The sequence below is a fragment of the Lepidochelys olivacea genome (genome assembly GCF_965140295.1).
Source record: "Lepidochelys olivacea isolate rLepOli2 genome assembly, chromosome: 6".
NCBI lineage: Eukaryota > Metazoa > Chordata > Testudines > Cheloniidae > Lepidochelys > Lepidochelys olivacea.
The window spans coordinates 68,541,852-68,550,251 of record NC_140416.1 but is presented as its reverse complement, the minus strand read 5'-3'; the positions used below and the strand labels follow the sequence as shown (position 1 = coordinate 68,550,251).

Here is an 8,400-nt window from a genome sequence, read left to right as displayed (position 1 = left end):
CCTAACTTTAAACTTTCAAGGCCTGACTTTTCAGAGGGGCTGAGCCCCCACAACTCTAGCTGAAATCAATGGGAGCTACAGGTGATCAGCACCTTTGAAACACTGCTGTAAAATTAATACATTCCCATCTACTGAAACACTTTCTAAAAAGATAACATAAACGAAAAAGCATTCTGACTTTGGGAAGGAACAGTTAAGGATCCTAGGATCCATCATCCTGCTAGTTAGTGTCATAGCCAGAATTAATACTGGTTAGGCCACAACTGGAGTACTGAGTCCAGTTCTGGGCACCACATTTCAAGAAAGATGTGACAAATTGGAGAAAGTCCAGAGACGAGCAACAAGGTTAAAGATCTAGAAAACATGACTATGAGGGAAGATTGAAAGAATTGGGTTTGTTTAATCTGGAGAAGAGAAGACTGAGCGGAGACAAGTACATAAAAGGTTGTTACAAGGAGGAGGGAGAAAAATTGTTCTTCTTAACCTCTGAGGATAGGACAAGAAGCAATGGGCTTAAATTGCAGCAAGGGCAGGTTAGGTTGGACATTAGCAAAAAATTCCTATCAGGGTAGTTAAGCACGGGAATAAATTGCCCAGGGAGGTTGTGGAATCTCCATCATTGGAGATTTTAAAGAGCAGGTTAGACAAACACCTTTCAGGAATGGTCTAGAACAGTAGTTCTCAACCAGGGGTTCGGGGTCCCTGGTGGGGGGGGGCACGAGCAAGTTTCAGGGGGGCCACCAACTAGGCCCAGTGTTAGACTTGCTGGGGTCCAACATAGAAAGCCAAAGCCTCACTGCATGGGACTGAAGCCCAGGGCCCCAAGTCCTGCCACCTGGGGCTGAAGCCAAAGCCTGAGCAATATAGCTTCACAGGGGCCCTGGGCAACTGCCCTACTTGCTACCCCCTAACGCCGGCCCTGGCTTTTAGATGCAGAAAACCAGTTATTGTGGCACAGGTGGGCCATGGAGTTTTTAAGCATGTTGGAGGGACCTCAGAAAAAAAAAAAGCTGAGAAGCCCTGGTCTAGATACCACTTAGTCCTGCCATGTGTGCGGGGAACTGGACTAGATGACTTCTTGAGGTCCCTTCCAGTCCTACGATTCTATGATTAAAACTCAGGAATGTCTAGCTCTGAGCTCATATCACATTGTTCTTCTCCTTTTATACTTACCCCAACCCTGCCCTTAGCTGAGGAGGTACAATCCTGTCCTTCCAGAAGGAGGGTGAGCAGTCTAAAGCAGTCAGCTGATGAGCCATCTTCCTGCACAAAAGGAAGGAGTGGGAAACCTGAAAACAAGCTTAAGCTTCACTGAAGTTTATTTTAACTTTTGAAAGAAGCTAGGAAACAAATTCCCTAAATATATTCACATAGGGCTTCTCCTTTTGTCAATGTTCTCTAGTCAAAACAACAACACTTTCTAGTCCAATAAGAGTTTCTTTTAAATGATCAAAATCAGAACAATGATTTTTTTATCTTGAAAATGCTTCTCTTCTTCGCTTGCCCTATAACCTAGCAGTAAGCTCATATTCCCCATGGCCCAGATCCACAAAGGTATTTAGGTTCCTCACTTTCATGGATCTGAGGAGCCTGAATGCCTTTGTGGATCTGAGCCCATGTGATTGGGCTAACATTCAGCAAAATGAGACACACACTCACACACACCTGGCATAGTTTCCTAGGTCCCTGCCCCCACTGCGCACTGGAAAGGCTGCCTGCCCCTTCCTAGTTGGCCAGTGGCCTAGCGTTCTTAGCTATTGGCTCCAACTCCCTGTCTGGATCAGTTGCCGTTCCTTGCCAATTCTCCCCTGTTCCTGGCCTCAATTCCTAATGTGGCCTATTTCTTACTCAGACCAAGAGTAGTGTCTAGAAGTGGCAGCAGGGCAAAGTGAGTCACTGTGACGAGCAGGTGGTGAGGAGAGACTCCCAGACATCCAGAAACCTTCCCGCTTCCTTGCCATAACATAGCAAACTCCCAGTTGACAAACACCTGGAGGCTAGGCTCGAAAGGGTTAACTTTAAACTTTTTGATCAGGTCTGCAACTGAGCCCAGATCTGATCAAGTCAATTTCTTTTTCTAACTAATTGATTAAAGCATGTACTGAAAGCACACCTATAAAAGAGGTTGGGGAACAGAACTGCTCAGTTTGCCTGTCCAATTATAAACAAGATTCTAACAGCTGGGGCTGAAATTCATTAGGTGATTCTACCTACTTCTCGCCCTCTCCGAGTATTATGAGGATTCAGTGGGCAATGGCTGTAAAACCCTTTGAAGATGTGATGGTATCATCACTACAGCATGTGACAAAACAATCTACTTGATTTTTTTGTACCATACACCACAGAATGCTGTGGAGGTGACTAGAATCCACAGGATCAGTTCTGACCCTCTTCACTAGTACTCATCTCCCAGCTGCTCTCTCTCCAACACACTGTGCTAATAATCTTTGATTCTTCTGTTAAGGACATTCTCAGACACAGACCAAATTGAGCCATTAATAACACAGATATCATACGGTTATAACTCACACACCACTCAGGAAACATACCTGGTAAGGGAATGAATTTTGACAGCCTCCTGTTTTTATCTTGTACTTTGTTTTTATTTGATTTGCCTCTTTATGCCTCCTGGTCTGAATATTTTGTATGGGCACAACTGTATTCATAACTCAGCACTGAATGGTAAGAGTTAGCAATACTTAGCTCATATATCTGGCTTTTCATTTCATCTGTAGACACTAAAACACTTTATTTACAGACAGGGAAACTGAGGGATGGGGCAGCTTTATGATTTACTCCAAATCACACAGCAAGCCCTTGGTAGAGCTGAGAACATAACAGAATACTGTACCTCTACTTTCCCCCATCACCCTGCCCAGGCTGACTCCTCCTTGTTCTACATCTGGTCTTAAGAAAACCGTGAACTTACAATGTATCCTACAGGCAACTTCTGCAGATGTGCTATCAAAATACTTTGCACTTCTATAACTCCTTCCATCTAGGGATCTCAAAGCCCTTCACAAACATTCCAGCCCCATTTTATAGGGGGAGAAAGTCAAGCACAGAGAGGAGAGTGACTTGCTTAAGGTGACAGCCAGTTTCTGTTAGAACTCAGGTGTCCTGGCTCCTAATCTCATGGTAGACTAATCTCACTGCTTGGATGTTAATTATATGCGATGCTTGGTAAGGGTACAGAGTGCTGGAGAGATACGTGGCTCTGCAGGTGAGATGCAGGTCCTTCTTCATAGACTGTCAGCCATTCAGCAACCACACAGCAGCATCCTCTGGGCAAAGAGGGAGGGGCGGCTCTATACTGCAGCTTCTGCTGCAATCAACAAACTTGGAAGTTAGAAAGAGAATCTTTCAAAGCACAAAAGAATATCCCTTCCTTGTGTGGAAGTCTCCCAGTGGGGAAAGCCTGTTAAGGCGCCTCACAGAGACCCGTGGTAAAAGCTCTTCTCCTCCTGCTCCGGGAACCGTGTTGCCTTTGGCACAGGGAAGAGTTTGGAAAGTTGCAGACTTTCCTCTTTTGATGGATGAATCTGCTGTTTCAATTCTCTCCGGGACGAAATCACGCAATCGCTATGCACGGACTTTTCGGGGGACTCTGGGACCACCACAATGGGAGGAGAAAGGCTCAGCCCCTTTCAAGGCAGCTATAAAGCCAGGGCATGCACCCTTCCCAATCACCAGAGCAGAGCGAAGGATCTTAGAGAAGGTTAACACAGGACGGGACTGAAATTACTAGGCAAAGACACAGGCAAAAAAAAAAAAAAAGGGAGGGGGCTCTCTGGCACTGAGTCTCAAGGATCAACCTGACAAGGCAATTTGAAGAAACCCATTCGCTCACGCAAAAACTATAGGATGAGATTCTGAGACTCTGGAAACTGCAGAGGGATCTATAGGCTGAGAGGAGATTTACTGGGTCTCCAAGCTCAATAAGGAGCCATCTCTTGGCGAGCGCACACGGGGATTCCTAGACGGTTCAGGTGCTGCACCAGTGACTGGCTGGACTGAAGAGATTTCCCCCCAGACAGTTTGGGGTCACAAGAGACTCCCTAGACTTTTCCCCAGGCCGGGACCCGGAGTCTGGGCGGGGTAAGCGCTATGGCCACGGGAGGGGAGAGCAGCGGCGGCTGCCCGGGGGAGCCAGCCCCCTGGCTCAAGGACACAGTCCCGCCCGCCCTGCTCCTCGCCAGCGTCTTCTTCCTCTGCCTGTGGGCGGGGAGGCGCCTGAGGCCGCCGAGCGGGAGCCCGCCGGGTCCCTTCGCCTGGCCCCTGCTGGGCAACGTGCTGCAGCTGGGCCGCCTGCCCCACCTCACCTTCTGCAAGATGGCCCAGCGGTACGGCGACGTCTTCCAGCTGCGGCTGGGCCGGCGGGTCGTGGTGGTGCTCAACGGCGAGGCCGCCATCCGCCAAGCCCTGGTCCGGCAGGGCGGCCAGTTCGCCGGCCGGCCCGACTTCCCCTCCTTCCGCCTGGTGTCCGGCGGCCGGAGCATGGCGTTCGGCCGCTACAGCGAGCTGTGGCGAGCCCACCGCCGCCTGGCCCACGCCAGCCTGCGGGCTTTCTCCACCGCCAGCGGCCGCAGCCGGCAGCTCTTCGAGCAGCACGTGGCGGCGGAAGCGCGGGAACTGATCCGCGGCTTCCTGCGGCGGGCCGCCGGCGGCGCCTACTTCGACCCCTGCCCGCTGTTCACGGTGGCCAACGCCAACGTGATCTGCGCCCTGTGCTTCGGCCAGCGCTACAGCCACGACGACGGCGAGTTCCGGGCGCTGCTGGGCCGCAACGACAAGTTCGGGCAGACGGTGGGCGCGGGCAGCCTGGTGGACGTGCTGCCCTGGCTCCAGGCCTTCCCCAACCCCGTGCGCCGCGTCTTCCGCGACTTCCAGGCGCTCAACCGCGAGCTGCACGACTTCGTCCGGGCCAAGGTCGCCCAGCACCGGCGCACCTACGACCCGCGGCTCACCCGGGACATCAGCGACGTCGTCATCGGCAAGATCGAGCAGGGCGGCGGCGGGGCGCAGGAGGGGCTCAGCCGGGACTACGTGGAGGGCACCATGACCGACATCTTCGGGGCCGGCCAGGACACCACCTCCACCGCCCTCTGCTGGGTCCTGCTGCTGCTGCTCAAGCACCCGCACCTCCAGCGCCGGCTGCAGGCCGAGCTGGACCGCGTGGTGGGCCGGGCCCGGCTGCCCACGGCCGAGGACTGCGGCTGCCTGCCCTACCTGGAAGCCTTCATCTACGAGACGCTGCGCTTCAGCAGCTTCGTGCCGGTCACCATCCCGCACGCCACCACCGCCGACGTGGTGCTCCAGGGCTTCCGCATCCCCAAGGACACGGTGGTCTTCGTCAACCAGTGGTCGGTCAATCACGACCGGCACAAGTGGAAGGACCCTCACCTCTTCGACCCGGCCAGGTTTTTGGACGGAGAGCAAAAGCTGGACAGGGACCTGACCTGCAGCGTCATGATCTTCTCCATCGGCAAGAGGAGGTGCATCGGCGACCAGCTCTCCAAGCTGCAGATCTGCCTCTTCACCGCCATCCTCCTGCACCAGTGCACCTTCGAGGCCAACCCGGCCGAGCGGCTCACCATGGACTGCATCCACGGGCTGGCCCTCAAACCTCTGCCCTTCACCGTCTCGGTGAAAATGAGAGACACCCCTCCGAGCGGCTGGGCTGGGGATGCCCAGTGAAGAATCACCCTACTCCGAGCTCCCTGGCTGCACTCTGTTTGCTGCGCTGGGCATGCCAGCTCGCCATGCCTACATTCAAGAGCAGATATCTGCCAGTGGGAACGCTCTTTGTATAGCTTTAGGTAAGATCACTGCTTGTATGCAGGGTTTTCTCTCCCGCGCAGGGCAGTTACTCCCTTTCCCAGGAAAGTCAGAAGCCCTTTACGGTGAATTTCTGTTACCTCCCCTTAGAAAGCCTCCGGCCGGTAAGCAGGAAACAGAAAGCCTCCGGCAGCGAGCGATCCTTTCTGCCCGCTGCTCCCCACCAGCCTTGTTGCTCAGTAGTCTTCTCTGTCTGCTCCGTGTTAGATCAGCTCTGACTCCGATGCAGTTTAATTCCATTTCCGATGGGTAGTGACAGCACGTGGAGCCAGAGGCGACCTTAACACAGCGCCTACTGCCAAGTGAGCTGTACTTACCTTGAGGATGTCTTTTTGCAGGTCCGGAGTCTCAGCGATTTTCGCTTTCTAGAGATCAGACGTTTCCGATCTCTGGCTACACAGGGGAAGTCTTTCAACCTGGCTTCTGTATGTGGCAGAGGTTTGAGCAGCAAGCTCAGCCTGAAGGCAAAAGGATGGAGAAAAGAAACGCTGTCTTTGCTAACTTCCTTGAATTACTGTTGACGTAAAAGGGTCGGCGTATTCGCACTGCCCCTTATTAAAACTTCAGAGCCTTACAACAGCTCATAGCAAGAAGTGAAGGGATCTAGATTAATAATGATTTCTTCCACGTAAAGCAGACCATGGGCGTGTAAACCACCTGCGAAATGTACACTAGCCCCTAGGACTGCATAAACAAACCTACCAGCAGGCAGTCGGATACTCACCTGTGCTAATTATTTGCATTCCGATTCGGACAATGAGCTGTCATTTTCCCCTCCCTGGAGTCTAAATTGAAATTCGACCGGGTATTAAATGGTTAATGCGATTTACCGGTAGCCTTGCAAGTTGTGTTCAGAAGTTGACATGGTGACATTAACTTTGGCATGAGATCAGCATCTCCATTATGTATATAAACAGCCCCTCCACTAGCTTGGGTTGCCTTCAGATTGCACCCTCTCCGTACAAAGAGTGTCTTGGTTGTTTCCTGCGGGGTGGACAAAGTTAGTTTGGCAGAGCCTGTCTGGGTTTTAAACGCTTTCCTAACGAATGCAAGGAGGTGAAAGTCATCCTTGTTGGACGCCACAGCAGACTGCCAAGTTTTGCCTTCCGCTGAGTCAGTCCTTGGGGAACAAGTGTGTGTCTAGCTTGTCCTGAGTGATTCTCTGAGCAGGAGGAGAATTCAAGCTGAGTAGCACTTTGTTCCCGGCAGCTTCCCCCTCTGCCTGGCAAACCCAGAGCTTGGAGAACTTTTAGCTTATCTAGATAGCGCTGCATACTCTCTGAGATTTTACACGCAGCATTCTCTCTCCCCCTCCTATTAAGCTTTGGACACATATATTTGTCTATGGTGCTTCTCTGAGTTATTCTTTTGTGATATGAATGATTTCCATTTTAATTCATGGAATAACAAAATGTGACTTTGTCCCTTCTCAATAAAATATCTTTGGCACAAATGTATTGCATTGCTGGTTTTGGGTGGTTGGGGGAGGGAAGCAAGGGGGTGTAATTTCTACCTAGACTGAGTTTCCCTGCTCTGAAGAGCTACCCTGAATTTGGCCACAAAGATAGCCAGCAGAAAAATCTTCCAGCAAGTAACATATGAGGCTCTCTCTCTGTGTGTGTGCGTGCGTTCGTTCGCCTGGCTTGAAATCACTATCCCAAGGGACAAGGATATTAGCGGGGGACAATATTTTCCGAACCCTCATGCCCACTGAAACAGCAGGGATCCCATGGATTGTGTGTAATCAATGGCAGTCATAGCCTAGAGGCAGAGTAAGGGTAAGATTGTGCCCTCCATTTATTATTTATGGATAGGGCCCTACTAAATTCACAGTCCATTTTGGTCAGTTTCACAGTCATAGGCTTTTTTTAAATCCTCAGTTTCATGGTTTCAAATATTTATATCTGAAATTTCAGGGTGTTGGTAACCAGGGGGTCCAGATCCAAAAGAGGGTTTTTTTTGCAAGACTATTGTAGGAGGGTTGCAGTATTGTTACCCTTACTTTTGCACTGCTGCTGACAGGTGCTTCCTTCAGAGCTGAGCAGCGGGCAGCACAGACTTGAGGGTCCCATGGTATAGGGGGTCATAACTTTTCAGGGCGGGACAAGGCCAGCCTTACTGGTGGTTGACTGCCTAGGACCTCATGGTCAGCGGGGTGCTGTGGTCTCTGCCACCGCCCCTCCCCACCCCCAGCCCAAGGTCCCTTTAGCCCTCGAGCACTGGGCCTGGAGCCCGGAAAGGCATGACTAAGGGCAAGGACGCCAGAACCTTTGGAAAAGTAGGGGAGGAAAAGTGGGGGAGGTAAAATTGGTGCTGGAACTGGGATGGCTGGGAGTCAGGTTCCCCCCACTTTCTGACATGGGTGTAGTTTGGGGGGCAGAGGTGGCATTACGCACCCCTCCAAACTGCAAGCCTCAGGCAGGCATGGAGCAGCACTGGCAGGGTCTGTGCTTCGTGCTAGTGTTGACCCCCAAAACTGTAAGCCTTGGGCAGGTTCAGAGTGGCACTGGCAGGGACTGCACTTCACAGTGGGGGAGCTGATCACCATTATCAGCTCCCCTG

General features: G+C 51.7%; 1 pseudogene across 1 annotated transcript; it reads left to right on the top strand.

Annotated features, from left to right (window-relative positions):
- Nucleotides 1-3,419: 3,419 nt before the first annotated feature.
- On the top strand, nt 3,420-7,291 carry LOC311522183 (cytochrome P450 1B1 pseudogene; annotated as a pseudogene). The gene has a single exon. The product of its transcript is annotated as a cytochrome P450 1B1 pseudogene (transcript).
- The last annotated feature ends 1,109 nt before the right edge of the window (nt 7,292-8,400 follow it).